Source organism: Prenolepis imparis, unplaced genomic scaffold (genome assembly GCF_030444845.1).
Source record: "Prenolepis imparis isolate NDT839.2.m4 unplaced genomic scaffold, iyPreImpa1.0 SCAF_4, whole genome shotgun sequence".
Lineage (NCBI taxonomy): Eukaryota > Metazoa > Arthropoda > Insecta > Hymenoptera > Formicidae > Prenolepis > Prenolepis imparis.
The window spans coordinates 10,998,429-11,015,045 of NW_028141162.1; the positions used below are offsets into that span (position 1 = coordinate 10,998,429).

Here is a 16,617-nt window from a genome sequence, read left to right on the forward strand (position 1 = left end):
TAATTTTTGGCTCGTTTCTAAATATTGAAAATTAATATTTATATGGCGCGGATCCCATACGGCGCACAATAAAATTACGTGCATTATACCAAAAAGTTTGTACGCTGGTATGCTGATGGTACCATCATAATGTGCATATAATGTACTCTTGAAATATATAAACGATTAATTTTTGGCTCGTTTCTAAATATTGAAAATTAAAATTTATATGGCGCGGATCCCATACGGCGCACAATATTATTACGTGAATTATACCAAAAAGTTTGTACGCTGGAATGCTGATGGTACCATCATAATGTGCATATAATGTACTGTTGAAATATATAAAAGAATAATTTTTGGCTCGTTTTAAAATATTGAAAATTAAAATTTTTAAGCCGCTGACCCCATACGGCGCTCAATAATATTACGTGAATTATACTAAAAATTCTGTACGCTGGTATGCTGATGGTACCATTATAATGTGCATATAATGTACTCTTGAAATCTATAAACGATTAATTTTTGGCTCGTTTCTAAATATTGAAAATTAATATTTATATGGCGCGGATCCCATACGGCGCACAATAAAATTACGTGCATTATACCAAAAAGTTTGTACGCTGGTATGCTGATGGTACCATCATAATGTGCATATAATGTACTCTTGAAATATATAAACGATTAATTTTTGGCTCGTTTTAAAATATTGAAAATTAAAATTTTTAAGCCGCTGACCCCATACGGCGCTCAATAATATTACGTGAATTATACCAAAAAGTCTGTACGCTGGTATGCTGATGGTACCATCATAATGTGCATATAATGTACTCTTGAAATCTATAAACGATTAATTTTTGGCTCGTTTTAAAATATTGAAAATTAAAATTTTTAAGCCGCTGACCCCATACGGCGCTCAATAATATTACGTGAATTATACCAAAAAGTCTGTACGCTGGTATGCTGATGGTACCATCATAATGTGCATATAATGTACTCTTGAAATATATAAACGATTAATTTTTGGCTCGTTTCTAAATATTGAGAATTAAAATTTATATGGCGCGGATCCCATACGGAGCACAATAATATTACGTGCATTATACCAAAAAGTTTGTACGCTGGTATGCTGATGGTACCATCATAATGTGCATATAATGTACTCTTGAAATCTATAAACGATTAATTTTTGGCTCGTTTCTAAATATTGAAAATTAAAATTTTTAAGCCGCTGACTCCATACGGCGCACAATAATATTACGTGTATTATACCAAAAAATTTGTAGGCTGGTATGCTGATGGTACCATCATAATGTGCATATAATGTACTGTTGAAATATATACAAGTTTAATTTTTGGCTCGCTTTAAACAATTGAGAATTAAAATTTTAAAACCGCGGATCCCATACGGCGCAGATTAATTTTACGTATATTAGATTAAAAAGTTTGTACGCTGGTATGCTGATGGTACCATCATAATGTGCATATAATGTACAGTTGAAATATATACAAGATTAATTTTTGGCTCGCTTTAAACAATTGAAAATTAAAATTTTTAAACCGCGGATCCCATACGGCCCGGATTCATTTTACGTATATTAGATCAAAAAGTTTGTACGCTGGTATGCTGATGGTACCATCATAATGTGCATATAATGTACTCTTGAAATCTATAAACGATTAATTTTTGGCTCGTTTCTAAATATTGAAAATTAAAATTTATATGGCGCGGATCCCATACGGCGCTCAATAATATTACGTGAATTATACCAAAAAGTCTGTACGCTGGTATGCTGATGGTACCATCATAATGTGCATATAATGTACTCTTGAAATCTATAAACGATTAATTTTTGGCTCGTTTCTAAATATTGAAAATTAATATTTATATGGCGCGGATCCCATACGGCGCACAATAAAATTACGTGCATTATACCAAAAAGTTTGTACGCTGGTATGCTGATGGTACCATCATAATGTGCATATAATGTACTCTTGAAATATATAAACGATTAATTTTTGGCTCGTTTCTAAATATTGAAAATTAAAATTTATATGGCGCGGATCCCATACGGCGCACAATATTATTACGTGAATTATACCAAAAAGTTTGTACGCTGGAATGCTGATGGTACCATCATAATGTGCATATAATGTACTGTTGAAATATATAAAAGAATAATTTTTGGCTCGTTTTAAAATATTGAAAATTAAAATTTTTAAGCCGCTGACCCCATACGGCGCTCAATAATATTACGTGAATTATACTAAAAATTCTGTACGCTGGTATGCTGATGGTACCATTATAATGTGCATATAATGTACTCTTGAAATCTATAAACGATTAATTTTTGGCTCGTTTCTAAATATTGAAAATTAATATTTATATGGCGCGGATCCCATACGGCGCACAATAAAATTACGTGCATTATACCAAAAAGTTTGTACGCTGGTATGCTGATGGTACCATCATAATGTGCATATAATGTACTCTTGAAATATATAAACGATTAATTTTTGGCTCGTTTTAAAATATTGAAAATTAAAATTTTTAAGCCGCTGACCCCATACGGCGCTCAATAATATTACGTGAATTATACCAAAAAGTCTGTACGCTGGTATGCTGATGGTACCATCATAATGTGCATATAATGTACTCTTGAAATCTATAAACGATTAATTTTTGGCTCGTTTTAAAATATTGAAAATTAAAATTTTTAAGCCGCTGACCCCATACGGCGCTCAATAATATTACGTGAATTATACCAAAAAGTCTGTACGCTGGTATGCTGATGGTACCATCATAATGTGCATATAATGTACTCTTGAAATATATAAACGATTAATTTTTGGCTCGTTTCTAAATATTGAGAATTAAAATTTATATGGCGCGGATCCCATACGGAGCACAATAATATTACGTGCATTATACCAAAAAGTTTGTACGCTGGTATGCTGATGGTACCATCATAATGTGCATATAATGTACTCTTGAAATCTATAAACGATTAATTTTTGGCTCGTTTCTAAATATTGAAAATTAAAATTTTTAAGCCGCTGACTCCATACGGCGCACAATAATATTACGTGTATTATACCAAAAAATTTGTAGGCTGGTATGCTGATGGTACCATCATAATGTGCATATAATGTACTGTTGAAATATATACAAGATTAATTTTTGGCTCGCTTTAAACAATTGAGAATTAAAATTTTAAAACCGCGGATCCCATACGGCGCAGATTAATTTTACGTATATTAGATTAAAAAGTTTGTACGCTGGTATGCTGATGGTACCATCATAATGTGCATATAATGTACAGTTGAAATATATACAAGATTAATTTTTGGCTCGCTTTAAACAATTGAAAATTAAAATTTTTAAACCGCGGATCCCATACGGCCCGGATTCATTTTACGTATATTAGATCAAAAAGTTTGTACGCTGGTATGCTGATGGTACCATCATAATGTGCAGTCAATGTAATGTTAAAATATATGAAAGAATAATTTTTGGCTCGCTTAAAACAATTGAAATTTAAAATTTTTAAACCGCGGATCCCAAACGGCGCGGATTCATTTTACGTATATTAGATCAAAAAGTTTGTACGCTAGTATGCTGATGGTACCATCATAATGTGCATATAATGAGCAGTTGAAATTTATACAATATTAATTTTTGGCTCGCTTTAAACAATTGAAAATTAAAATTTTTAAACCGCGGATCCCATAAGGCGCGGATTCATTTTACGTATATTAAATCAAAAAGTATGTATGCTGGTATGCCGATGGTACCATCATAATGTGCATATAATGTACTGTTGAAATATATAAAAGAATAATTTTTGGCTCGTTTTAAAATATTGAAAATTAAAATTTTTAAGCCGCTGACCCCATACGGCGCTCAATAATATTACGTGAATTATACCAAAAAGTCTGTACGCTGGTATGCTGATGGTACCATCATAATGTGCATATAATGTACTCTTGAAATCTATAAACGATTAATTTTTGGCTCGTTTCTAAATATTGAAAATTAATATTTATATGGCGCGGATCCCATACGGCGCACAATAAAATTACGTGCATTATACCAAAAAGTTTGTACGCTGGTATGCTGATGGTACCATCATAATGTGCATATAATGTACTGTTGAAATATATAAAAGAATAATTTTTGGCTCGTTTTAAAATATTGAAAATTAAAATTTATATGGCGCGGATCCCATACGGCGCACAATAAAATTACGTGCATTATACCAAAAAGTTTGTACGCTGGTATGCTGATGGTACCATCATAATGTGCATATAATGTACTCTTGAAATCTATAAACGATTAATTTTTGGCTCGTTTCTAAATATTGAAAATTAAAATTTATATGGCGCGGATCCCATACGGCGCACAATATTATTACGTGAATTATACCAAAAAGTTTGTACGCTGGAATGCTGATGGTACCATCATAATGTGCATATAATGTACTGTTGAAATATATAAAAGAATAATTTTTGGCTCGTTTTAAAATATTGAAAATTAAAATTTTTAAGCCGCTGACCCCATACGGCGCTCAATAATATTACGTGAATTATACCAAAAAGTCTGTACGCTGGTATGCTGATGGTACCATCATAATGTGCATATAATGTACTCTTGAAATCTATAAACGATTAATTTTTGGCTCGTTTCTAAATATTGAAAATTAAAATTTATATGGCGCGGATCCCATACGGCGCTCAATAATATTACGTGAATTATACCAAAAAGTCTGTACGCTGGTATGCTGATGGTACCATCATAATGTGCATATAATGTACTCTTGAAATCTATAAACGATTAATTTTTGGCTCGTTTCTAAATATTGAAAATTAAAATTTTTAAGCCGCTGACCCCATACGGCGCTCAATAATATTACGAGAATTATACCAAAAAGTCTGTACGCTGGTATGCTGATGGTACCATCATAATGTGCATATAATGTACTCTTGAAATCTATAAACGATTAATTTTTGGCTCGTTTCTAAATATTGAAAATTAATATTTATATGCCGCGGATCCCATACGGCGCACAATAAAATTACGTGCATTATACCAAAAAGTTTGTACGCTGGTATGCTGATGGTACCATCATAATGTGCATATAATGTACTCTTGAAATCTATAAACGATTAATTTTTGGCTCGTTTCTAAATATTGAAAATTAAAATTTATATGGCGCGGATCCCATACGGCGCACAATAAAATTACATGCATTATACTAAAAAGTCTGTACGCTGGTATGCTGATGGTACCATCATAATGTGCATATAATGTACTCTTGAAATCTATAAACGATTAATTTTTGGCTCGTTTCTAAATATTGAAAATTAATATTTATATGGCGCGGATCCCATACGGCGCACAATAAAATTACATGCATTATACCAAAAAGGTTGTACGCTGGTATGCTGATGGTACCAACATAATGTGCATATAATGTACTCTTGAAATATATAAACGATTAATTTTTGGCTCGTTTCTAAATATTGAAAATTAAAATTTATATGGCGCGGATCCCATAAGGCGCTCAATAATATTACGTGAATTATACCAAAAAGTCTGTACGCTGGTATGCTGATGGTACCATCATAATGTGCATATAATGTACTCTTGAAATCTATAAACGATTAATTTTTGGCTCGTTTCTAAATATTGAAAATTAATATTTATATGCCGCGGATCCCATACGGCGCACAATAAAATTACGTGCATTATACCAAAAAGTTTGTACGCTGGTATGCTGATGGTACCATCATAATGTGCATATAATGTACTCTTGAAATCTATAAACGATTAATTTTTGGCTCGTTTCTAAATATTGAAAATTAAAATTTATATGGCGCGGATCCCATACGGCGCACAATATTATTACGTGCATTATACCAAAAAGTTTGTACGCTGGTATGCTGATGGTACCAACATAATGTGCATATAATGTACTCTTGAAATATATAAACGATTAATTTTTGGCTCGTTTCTAAATATTGAAAATTAATATTTATATGGCGCGGATCCCATACGGCGCACAATAAAATTAAGTGCATTATACCAAAAAGTTTGTACGCTGGTATGCTGATGGTACCATCATAATGTGCATATAATGTACTCTTGAAATATATAAACGATTAATTTTTGGCTCGTTTCTAAATATTGAAAATTAAAATTTTTAAGCCGCTGACCCCATACGGCGCTCAATAATATTACGTGAATTATACCAAAAAGTTTGTACGCTGGAATGCTGATGGTACCATCATAATGTGCATATAATGTACTGTTGAAATATGTAAAAGAATAATTTTTGGCTCGTTTTAAAATAATGAAAATTAAAATTTTTAAGCCGCTGACCCCATACGGCGCTCAATAATATTACGTGAATTATACCAAAAAGTCTGTACGCTGGAATGCTGATGGTACCATCATAATGTGCATATAATGTACTGTTGAAATATATAAAAGAATAATTTTTCGCTCGTTTTAAAATATTGAAAATTAAAATTTTTAAGCCGCTGACCCCATACGGCGCTCAATAATATTACGTGAATTATACCAAAAAGTCTGTACGCTGGTATGCTGATGGTACCATCATATTGTGCATATAATGTACTCTTGAAATCTATAAACGATTAATTTTTGGCTCGTTTCTAAATATTGAAAATTAAAATTTATATGGCGCGGATCCCATACGACGCTCAATAATATTACGTGAATTATACCAAAAAGTCTGTACGCTGGTATGCTGATGGTACCATCATAATGTGCATATAATGTACTCTTGAAATCTATAACGATTAATTTTTGGCTCGTTTCTAAATATTGAAAATTAATATTTATATGGCGCGGATCCCATACGGCGCTCAATAATATTACGCGAAATATACCAAAAAGTCTGTACGCTGGTATGCTGATGGTACCATCATAATGTGCATATAATGTACTCTTGAAATCTATAAACGATTAATTTTTGGCTCGTTTCTAAATATTGAAAATTAAAATTTATATGGCGCGGATCCCATACGGCGCTCAATAATATTACGTGAATTATACCAAAAAGTCTGTACGCTGGTATTCTGATGGTACCATCATAATGTGCATATAATGTACTCTTGAAATCTATAAACGATTAATTTTTGGCTCGTTTCTAAATATTGAAAATTAAAATTTATATGGCGCGGATCCCATACGGCGCACAATATTATTACGTGAAATATACCAAAAAGTTTGTACGCTGGAATGCTGATGGTACCATCATAATGTGCATATAATGTACTGTTGAAATATATAAAAGAATAATTTTTGGCTCGTTTTAAAATATTGAAAATTAAAATTTTTAAGCCGCTGACCCCATACGGCGCTCAATAATATTACGTGAATTATACCAAAAAGTCTGTACGCTGGTATGCTGATGGTACCATCATAATGTGCATATAATGTACTCTTGAAATCTATAAACGATTAATTTTTGGCTCGTTTCTAAATATTGAAAATTAATATTTATATGGCGCGGATCCCATACGGCGCACAATAAAATTACGTGCATATACCAAAAAGTTTGTACGCTGGTATGCTGATGGTACCATCATAATGTGCATATAATGTACTCTTGAAGTCTATAAACGATTAATTTTTGGCTCGTTTCTAAATATTGAAAATTAAAATTTATATGGCGCGGATCCCATACGGCGCTCAATAATATTACGTGAATTATACCAAAAAGTCTGTACGCTGGTATGCTGATGGTACCATCATAATGTGCATATAATGTACTCTTGAAATCTATAAACGATTAATTTTTGGCTCGTTTCTAAATATTGAAAATTAATATTTATATGGCGCGGATCCCATACGGCGCACAATAAAATTACGTGCATTATACCAAAAAGTTTGTACGCTGGTATGCTGATGGTACCATCATAATGTGCATATAATGTACTCTTGAAATATATAAACGATTAATTTTTGGCTCGTTTCTAAATATTGAAAATTAAAATTTATATGGCGCGGATCCCATACGGCGCACAATATTATTACGTGAATTATACCAAAAAGTTTGTACGCTGGAATGCTGATGGTACCATCATAATGTGCATATAATGTACTGTTGAAATATATAAAAGAATAATTTTTGGCTCGTTTTAAAATATTGAAAATTAAAATTTTTAAGCCGCTGACCCTATACGGCGCTCAATAATATTACGTGAATTATACCAAAAAGTCTGTACGCTGGTATGCTGATGGTACCATCATAATGTGCATATAATGTACTCTTGAAATATATAAACGATTAATTTTTGGCTCGTTTCTAAATATTGAAAATTAAAATTTATATGGCGCGGATCCCATACGGCGCACAATATTATTACGTGAATTATACCAAATAGTTTGTACGCTGGAATGCTGATGGTACCATCATAATGTACATATAATGTACTGTTGAAATATATAAAAGAATAATTTTTGGCTCGTTTTAAAATATTGAAAATCAAAATTTTTAAGCCGCTGACCCCATACGGCGCTCAATAATATTACGTGAATTATACCAAAAAGTTTGTACGCTGGTATGCTGATGGTACCATCATAATGTGCATATAATGTACTCTTGAAATATATAAACGATTAATTTTTGGCTCGTTTCTAAATATTGAAAATTAAAATTTATATGGCGCGGATCCCATACGGCGCACAATATTATTACGTGAATTATACCAAATAGTTTGTACGCTGGAATGCTGATGGTACCATCATAATGTGCATATAATGTACTGTTGAAATATATAAAAGAATAATTTTTGGCTCGTTTTAAAATATTGAAAATCAAAATTTTTAAGCCGCTGACCCCATACGGCGCTCAATAATATTACGTGAATTATACCAAAAAGTTTGTACGCTGGTATGCTGATGGTACCATCATAATGTGCATATAATGTACTGTTGAAATATACAAACGATTAATTTTTGGCTCGTATCTAAATATTGAAAATTAAAATTTTTAAGCCGCAGACCACATACGGCGCTCAATAATATTACGTGAATTATACCAAAAAGTTTGTACGCTGGAATGCTGATGGTACCATCATAATGTGCATATAATGTACTGTTGAAATATATAAAAGAATAATTTTTGGCTCGTTTTAAAATATTGAAAATTAAAATTTTTAAGCCGCTGACCCCATACGGCGCTCAATAATATTACGTGAATTATACTAAAAATTCTGTACGCTGGTATGCTGATGGTACCATTATAATGTGCATATAATGTACTCTTGAAATCTATAAACGATTAATTTTTGGCTCGTTTCTAAATATTGAAAATTAATATTTATATGGCGCGGATCCCATACGGCGCACAATAAAATTACGTGCATTATACCAAATAGTTTGTAAGCTGGTATGCTGATGGTACCATCATAATGTGCATATAATGTACTCTTGAAATATATAAACGATTAATTTTTGGCTCGTTTCTAAATATTGAAAATTAAAATTTATATGGCGCGGATCCCATACGGCGCACAATATTATTACGTGAATTATACCAAAAAGTTTGTACGCTGGAATGCTGATGGTACCATCATAATGTGCATATAATGTACTGTTGAAATATATAAAAGAATAATTTTTGGCTCGTTTTAAAATATTGAAAATTAAAATTTTTAAGCCGCTGACCCCATACGGCGCTCAATAATATTACGTGAATTATACCAAAAAGTCTGTACGCTGGTATGCTGATGGTACCATCATAATGTGCATATAATGTACTCTTGAAATCTATAAACGATTAATTTTTGGCTCGTTTTAAAATATTGAAAATTAAAATTTTTAAGCCGCTGACCCCATACGGCGCTCAATAATATTACGTGAATTATACCAAAATGTCTGTACGCTGGTATGCTGATGGTACCATCATAATGTGCATATAATGTACAGTTGAAATATATACAAGATTAATTTTTGGCTCGCTTTAAACAATTGAAAATTAAAATTTTTAAACCGCGGATCCCATACGGCCCGGATTCATTTTACGTATATTAGATCAAAAAGTTTGTACGCTGGTATGCTGATGGTACCATCATAATGTGCATATAATGTACTCTTGAAATCTATAAACGATTAATTTTTGGCTCGTTTCTAAATATTGAAAATTAAAATTTATATGGCGCGGATCCCATACGGCGCTCAATAATATTACGTGAATTATACCAAAAAGTCTGTACGCTGGTATGCTGATGGTACCATCATAATGTGCATATAATGTACTCTTGAAATCTATAAACGATTAATTTTTGGCTCGTTTCTAAATATTGAAAATTAATATTTATATGGCGCGGATCCCATACGGCGCACAATAAAATTACGTGCATTATACCAAAAAGTTTGTACGCTGGTATGCTGATGGTACCATCATAATGTGCATATAATGTACTCTTGAAATATATAAACGATTAATTTTTGGCTCGTTTCTAAATATTGAAAATTAAAATTTATATGGCGCGGATCCCATACGGCGCACAATATTATTACGTGAATTATACCAAAAAGTTTGTACGCTGGAATGCTGATGGTACCATCATAATGTGCATATAATGTACTGTTGAAATATATAAAAGAATAATTTTTGGCTCGTTTTAAAATATTGAAAATTAAAATTTTTAAGCCGCTGACCCCATACGGCGCTCAATAATATTACGTGAATTATACTAAAAATTCTGTACGCTGGTATGCTGATGGTACCATTATAATGTGCATATAATGTACTCTTGAAATCTATAAACGATTAATTTTTGGCTCGTTTCTAAATATTGAAAATTAATATTTATATGGCGCGGATCCCATACGGCGCACAATAAAATTACGTGCATTATACCAAAAAGTTTGTACGCTGGTATGCTGATGGTACCATCATAATGTGCATATAATGTACTCTTGAAATATATAAACGATTAATTTTTGGCTCGTTTTAAAATATTGAAAATTAAAATTTTTAAGCCGCTGACCCCATACGGCGCTCAATAATATTACGTGAATTATACCAAAAAGTCTGTACGCTGGTATGCTGATGGTACCATCATAATGTGCATATAATGTACTCTTGAAATCTATAAACGATTAATTTTTGGCTCGTTTTAAAATATTGAAAATTAAAATTTTTAAGCCGCTGACCCCATACGGCGCTCAATAATATTACGTGAATTATACCAAAAAGTCTGTACGCTGGTATGCTGATGGTACCATCATAATGTGCATATAATGTACTCTTGAAATATATAAACGATTAATTTTTGGCTCGTTTCTAAATATTGAGAATTAAAATTTATATGGCGCGGATCCCATACGGAGCACAATAATATTACGTGCATTATACCAAAAAGTTTGTACGCTGGTATGCTGATGGTACCATCATAATGTGCATATAATGTACTCTTGAAATCTATAAACGATTAATTTTTGGCTCGTTTCTAAATATTGAAAATTAAAATTTTTAAGCCGCTGACTCCATACGGCGCACAATAATATTACGTGTATTATACCAAAAAATTTGTAGGCTGGTATGCTGATGGTACCATCATAATGTGCATATAATGTACTGTTGAAATATATACAAGTTTAATTTTTGGCTCGCTTTAAACAATTGAGAATTAAAATTTTAAAACCGCGGATCCCATACGGCGCAGATTAATTTTACGTATATTAGATTAAAAAGTTTGTACGCTGGTATGCTGATGGTACCATCATAATGTGCATATAATGTACAGTTGAAATATATACAAGATTAATTTTTGGCTCGCTTTAAACAATTGAAAATTAAAATTTTTAAACCGCGGATCCCATACGGCCCGGATTCATTTTACGTATATTAGATCAAAAAGTTTGTACGCTGGTATGCTGATGGTACCATCATAATGTGCATATAATGTACTCTTGAAATCTATAAACGATTAATTTTTGGCTCGTTTCTAAATATTGAAAATTAAAATTTATATGGCGCGGATCCCATACGGCGCTCAATAATATTACGTGAATTATACCAAAAAGTCTGTACGCTGGTATGCTGATGGTACCATCATAATGTGCATATAATGTACTCTTGAAATCTATAAACGATTAATTTTTGGCTCGTTTCTAAATATTGAAAATTAATATTTATATGGCGCGGATCCCATACGGCGCACAATAAAATTACGTGCATTATACCAAAAAGTTTGTACGCTGGTATGCTGATGGTACCATCATAATGTGCATATAATGTACTCTTGAAATATATAAACGATTAATTTTTGGCTCGTTTCTAAATATTGAAAATTAAAATTTATATGGCGCGGATCCCATACGGCGCACAATATTATTACGTGAATTATACCAAAAAGTTTGTACGCTGGAATGCTGATGGTACCATCATAATGTGCATATAATGTACTGTTGAAATATATAAAAGAATAATTTTTGGCTCGTTTTAAAATATTGAAAATTAAAATTTTTAAGCCGCTGACCCCATACGGCGCTCAATAATATTACGTGAATTATACTAAAAATTCTGTACGCTGGTATGCTGATGGTACCATTATAATGTGCATATAATGTACTCTTGAAATCTATAAACGATTAATTTTTGGCTCGTTTCTAAATATTGAAAATTAATATTTATATGGCGCGGATCCCATACGGCGCACAATAAAATTACGTGCATTATACCAAAAAGTTTGTACGCTGGTATGCTGATGGTACCATCATAATGTGCATATAATGTACTCTTGAAATATATAAACGATTAATTTTTGGCTCGTTTTAAAATATTGAAAATTAAAATTTTTAAGCCGCTGACCCCATACGGCGCTCAATAATATTACGTGAATTATACCAAAAAGTCTGTACGCTGGTATGCTGATGGTACCATCATAATGTGCATATAATGTACTCTTGAAATCTATAAACGATTAATTTTTGGCTCGTTTTAAAATATTGAAAATTAAAATTTTTAAGCCGCTGACCCCATACGGCGCTCAATAATATTACGTGAATTATACCAAAAAGTCTGTACGCTGGTATGCTGATGGTACCATCATAATGTGCATATAATGTACTCTTGAAATATATAAACGATTAATTTTTGGCTCGTTTCTAAATATTGAGAATTAAAATTTATATGGCGCGGATCCCATACGGAGCACAATAATATTACGTGCATTATACCAAAAAGTTTGTACGCTGGTATGCTGATGGTACCATCATAATGTGCATATAATGTACTCTTGAAATCTATAAACGATTAATTTTTGGCTCGTTTCTAAATATTGAAAATTAAAATTTTTAAGCCGCTGACTCCATACGGCGCACAATAATATTACGTGTATTATACCAAAAAATTTGTAGGCTGGTATGCTGATGGTACCATCATAATGTGCATATAATGTACTGTTGAAATATATACAAGTTTAATTTTTGGCTCGCTTTAAACAATTGAGAATTAAAATTTTAAAACCGCGGATCCCATACGGCGCAGATTAATTTTACGTATATTAGATTAAAAAGTTTGTACGCTGGTATGCTGATGGTACCATCATAATGTGCATATAATGTACAGTTGAAATATATACAAGATTAATTTTTGGCTCGCTTTAAACAATTGAAAATTAAAATTTTTAAACCGCGGATCCCATACGGCCCGGATTCATTTTACGTATATTAGATCAAAAAGTTTGTACGCTGGTATGCTGATGGTACCATCATAATGTGCATATAATGTACTCTTGAAATCTATAAACGATTAATTTTTGGCTCGTTTCTAAATATTGAAAATTAAAATTTATATGGCGCGGATCCCATACGGCGCTCAATAATATTACGTGAATTATACCAAAAAGTCTGTACGCTGGTATGCTGATGGTACCATCATAATGTGCATATAATGTACTCTTGAAATCTATAAACGATTAATTTTTGGCTCGTTTCTAAATATTGAAAATTAATATTTATATGGCGCGGATCCCATACGGCGCACAATAAAATTACGTGCATTATACCAAAAAGTTTGTACGCTGGTATGCTGATGGTACCATCATAATGTGCATATAATGTACTCTTGAAATATATAAACGATTAATTTTTGGCTCGTTTCTAAATATTGAAAATTAAAATTTATATGGCGCGGATCCCATACGGCGCACAATATTATTACGTGAATTATACCAAAAAGTTTGTACGCTGGAATGCTGATGGTACCATCATAATGTGCATATAATGTACTGTTGAAATATATAAAAGAATAATTTTTGGCTCGTTTTAAAATATTGAAAATTAAAATTTTTAAGCCGCTGACCCCATACGGCGCTCAATAATATTACGTGAATTATACTAAAAATTCTGTACGCTGGTATGCTGATGGTACCATTATAATGTGCATATAATGTACTCTTGAAATCTATAAACGATTAATTTTTGGCTCGTTTCTAAATATTGAAAATTAATATTTATATGGCGCGGATCCCATACGGCGCACAATAAAATTACGTGCATTATACCAAAAAGTTTGTACGCTGGTATGCTGATGGTACCATCATAATGTGCATATAATGTACTCTTGAAATATATAAACGATTAATTTTTGGCTCGTTTTAAAATATTGAAAATTAAAATTTTTAAGCCGCTGACCCCATACGGCGCTCAATAATATTACGTGAATTATACCAAAAAGTCTGTACGCTGGTATGCTGATGGTACCATCATAATGTGCATATAATGTACTCTTGAAATCTATAAACGATTAATTTTTGGCTCGTTTTAAAATATTGAAAATTAAAATTTTTAAGCCGCTGACCCCATACGGCGCTCAATAATATTACGTGAATTATACCAAAAAGTCTGTACGCTGGTATGCTGATGGTACCATCATAATGTGCATATAATGTACTCTTGAAATATATAAACGATTAATTTTTGGCTCGTTTCTAAATATTGAGAATTAAAATTTATATGGCGCGGATCCCATACGGAGCACAATAATATTACGTGCATTATACCAAAAAGTTTGTACGCTGGTATGCTGATGGTACCATCATAATGTGCATATAATGTACTCTTGAAATCTATAAACGATTAATTTTTGGCTCGTTTCTAAATATTGAAAATTAAAATTTTTAAGCCGCTGACTCCATACGGCGCACAATAATATTACGTGTATTATACCAAAAAATTTGTAGGCTGGTATGCTGATGGTACCATCATAATGTGCATATAATGTACTGTTGAAATATATACAAGATTAATTTTTGGCTCGCTTTAAACAATTGAGAATTAAAATTTTAAAACCGCGGATCCCATACGGCGCAGATTAATTTTACGTATATTAGATTAAAAAGTTTGTACGCTGGTATGCTGATGGTACCATCATAATGTGCATATAATGTACAGTTGAAATATATACAAGATTAATTTTTGGCTCGCTTTAAACAATTGAAAATTAAAATTTTTAAACCGCGGATCCCATACGGCCCGGATTCATTTTACGTATATTAGATCAAAAAGTTTGTACGCTGGTATGCTGATGGTACCATCATAATGTGCAGTCAATGTAATGTTAAAATATATGAAAGAATAATTTTTGGCTCGCTTAAAACAATTGAAATTTAAAATTTTTAAACCGCGGATCCCAAACGGCGCGGATTCATTTTACGTATATTAGATCAAAAAGTTTGTACGCTAGTATGCTGATGGTACCATCATAATGTGCATATAATGAGCAGTTGAAATTTATACAATATTAATTTTTGGCTCGCTTTAAACAATTGAAAATTAAAATTTTTAAACCGCGGATCCCATAAGGCGCGGATTCATTTTACGTATATTAAATCAAAAAGTATGTATGCTGGTATGCCGATGGTACCATCATAATGTGCAGTCAATGTAATGTCAAAATATATGAAAGAATAATTTTTGGCTCGCTTTAAACAATTGAAAATTAAAATTTTTAAACCGCGGATCCCATACGGCGCGGATTCAATTTACGTATATTAGATCAAAAAGTATGTACGCTGGTATGCCGATGGTACCATCATAATGTGCAGTCAATGTAATGTCAAAATATATGAAAGAATAATTTTTGGCTCGCTTTAAACAATTGAAAATTAAAATTTTTAAACCGCGGATCCCATACGGCGCAGATTAATTTTACGTATATTAGATTAAAAAGTTTGTACGCTGGTATGCTGATGGTACCATCATAATGTGCATATAATGTACAGTTGAAATATATACAAGATTAATTTTTGGCTCGCTTTGAACAATTAAAAATTAAAATTTTTAAACCGCGGATCCCATACGGCCCGGATTCATTTTACGTATATTAGATCAAAAAGTTTGTACGCTGGTATGCTGATGGTACCATCATAATGTGCAGTCAATGTAATGTTAAAATATATGATAAAATAATTTTTGGCTCGCTTTAAACAATTGAAAATTAAAATTTTTAAACCGCGGATCCCATACGGCGCGGATTCAATTTACTTATATTAGATCAAAAAGTTTGTACGCTGGTATGCTGATGGTACCATCATAATGTGCAGTCAATGTAATGTTAAAATATATGATAAAATAATTTTTGGCTCGCTTTA

The 16,617-nt window shown here is 32.1% G+C and overlaps 1 protein-coding gene across 5 annotated transcripts in view; it reads right to left on the reverse strand.

The window, feature by feature from the left end:
• The window catches only part of LOC145935685 (agrin), a 495,549-nt gene that overhangs the window by 81,166 nt on the left and 397,766 nt on the right, over positions 1 to 16,617 (reverse strand). The window lies entirely within an intron of this gene.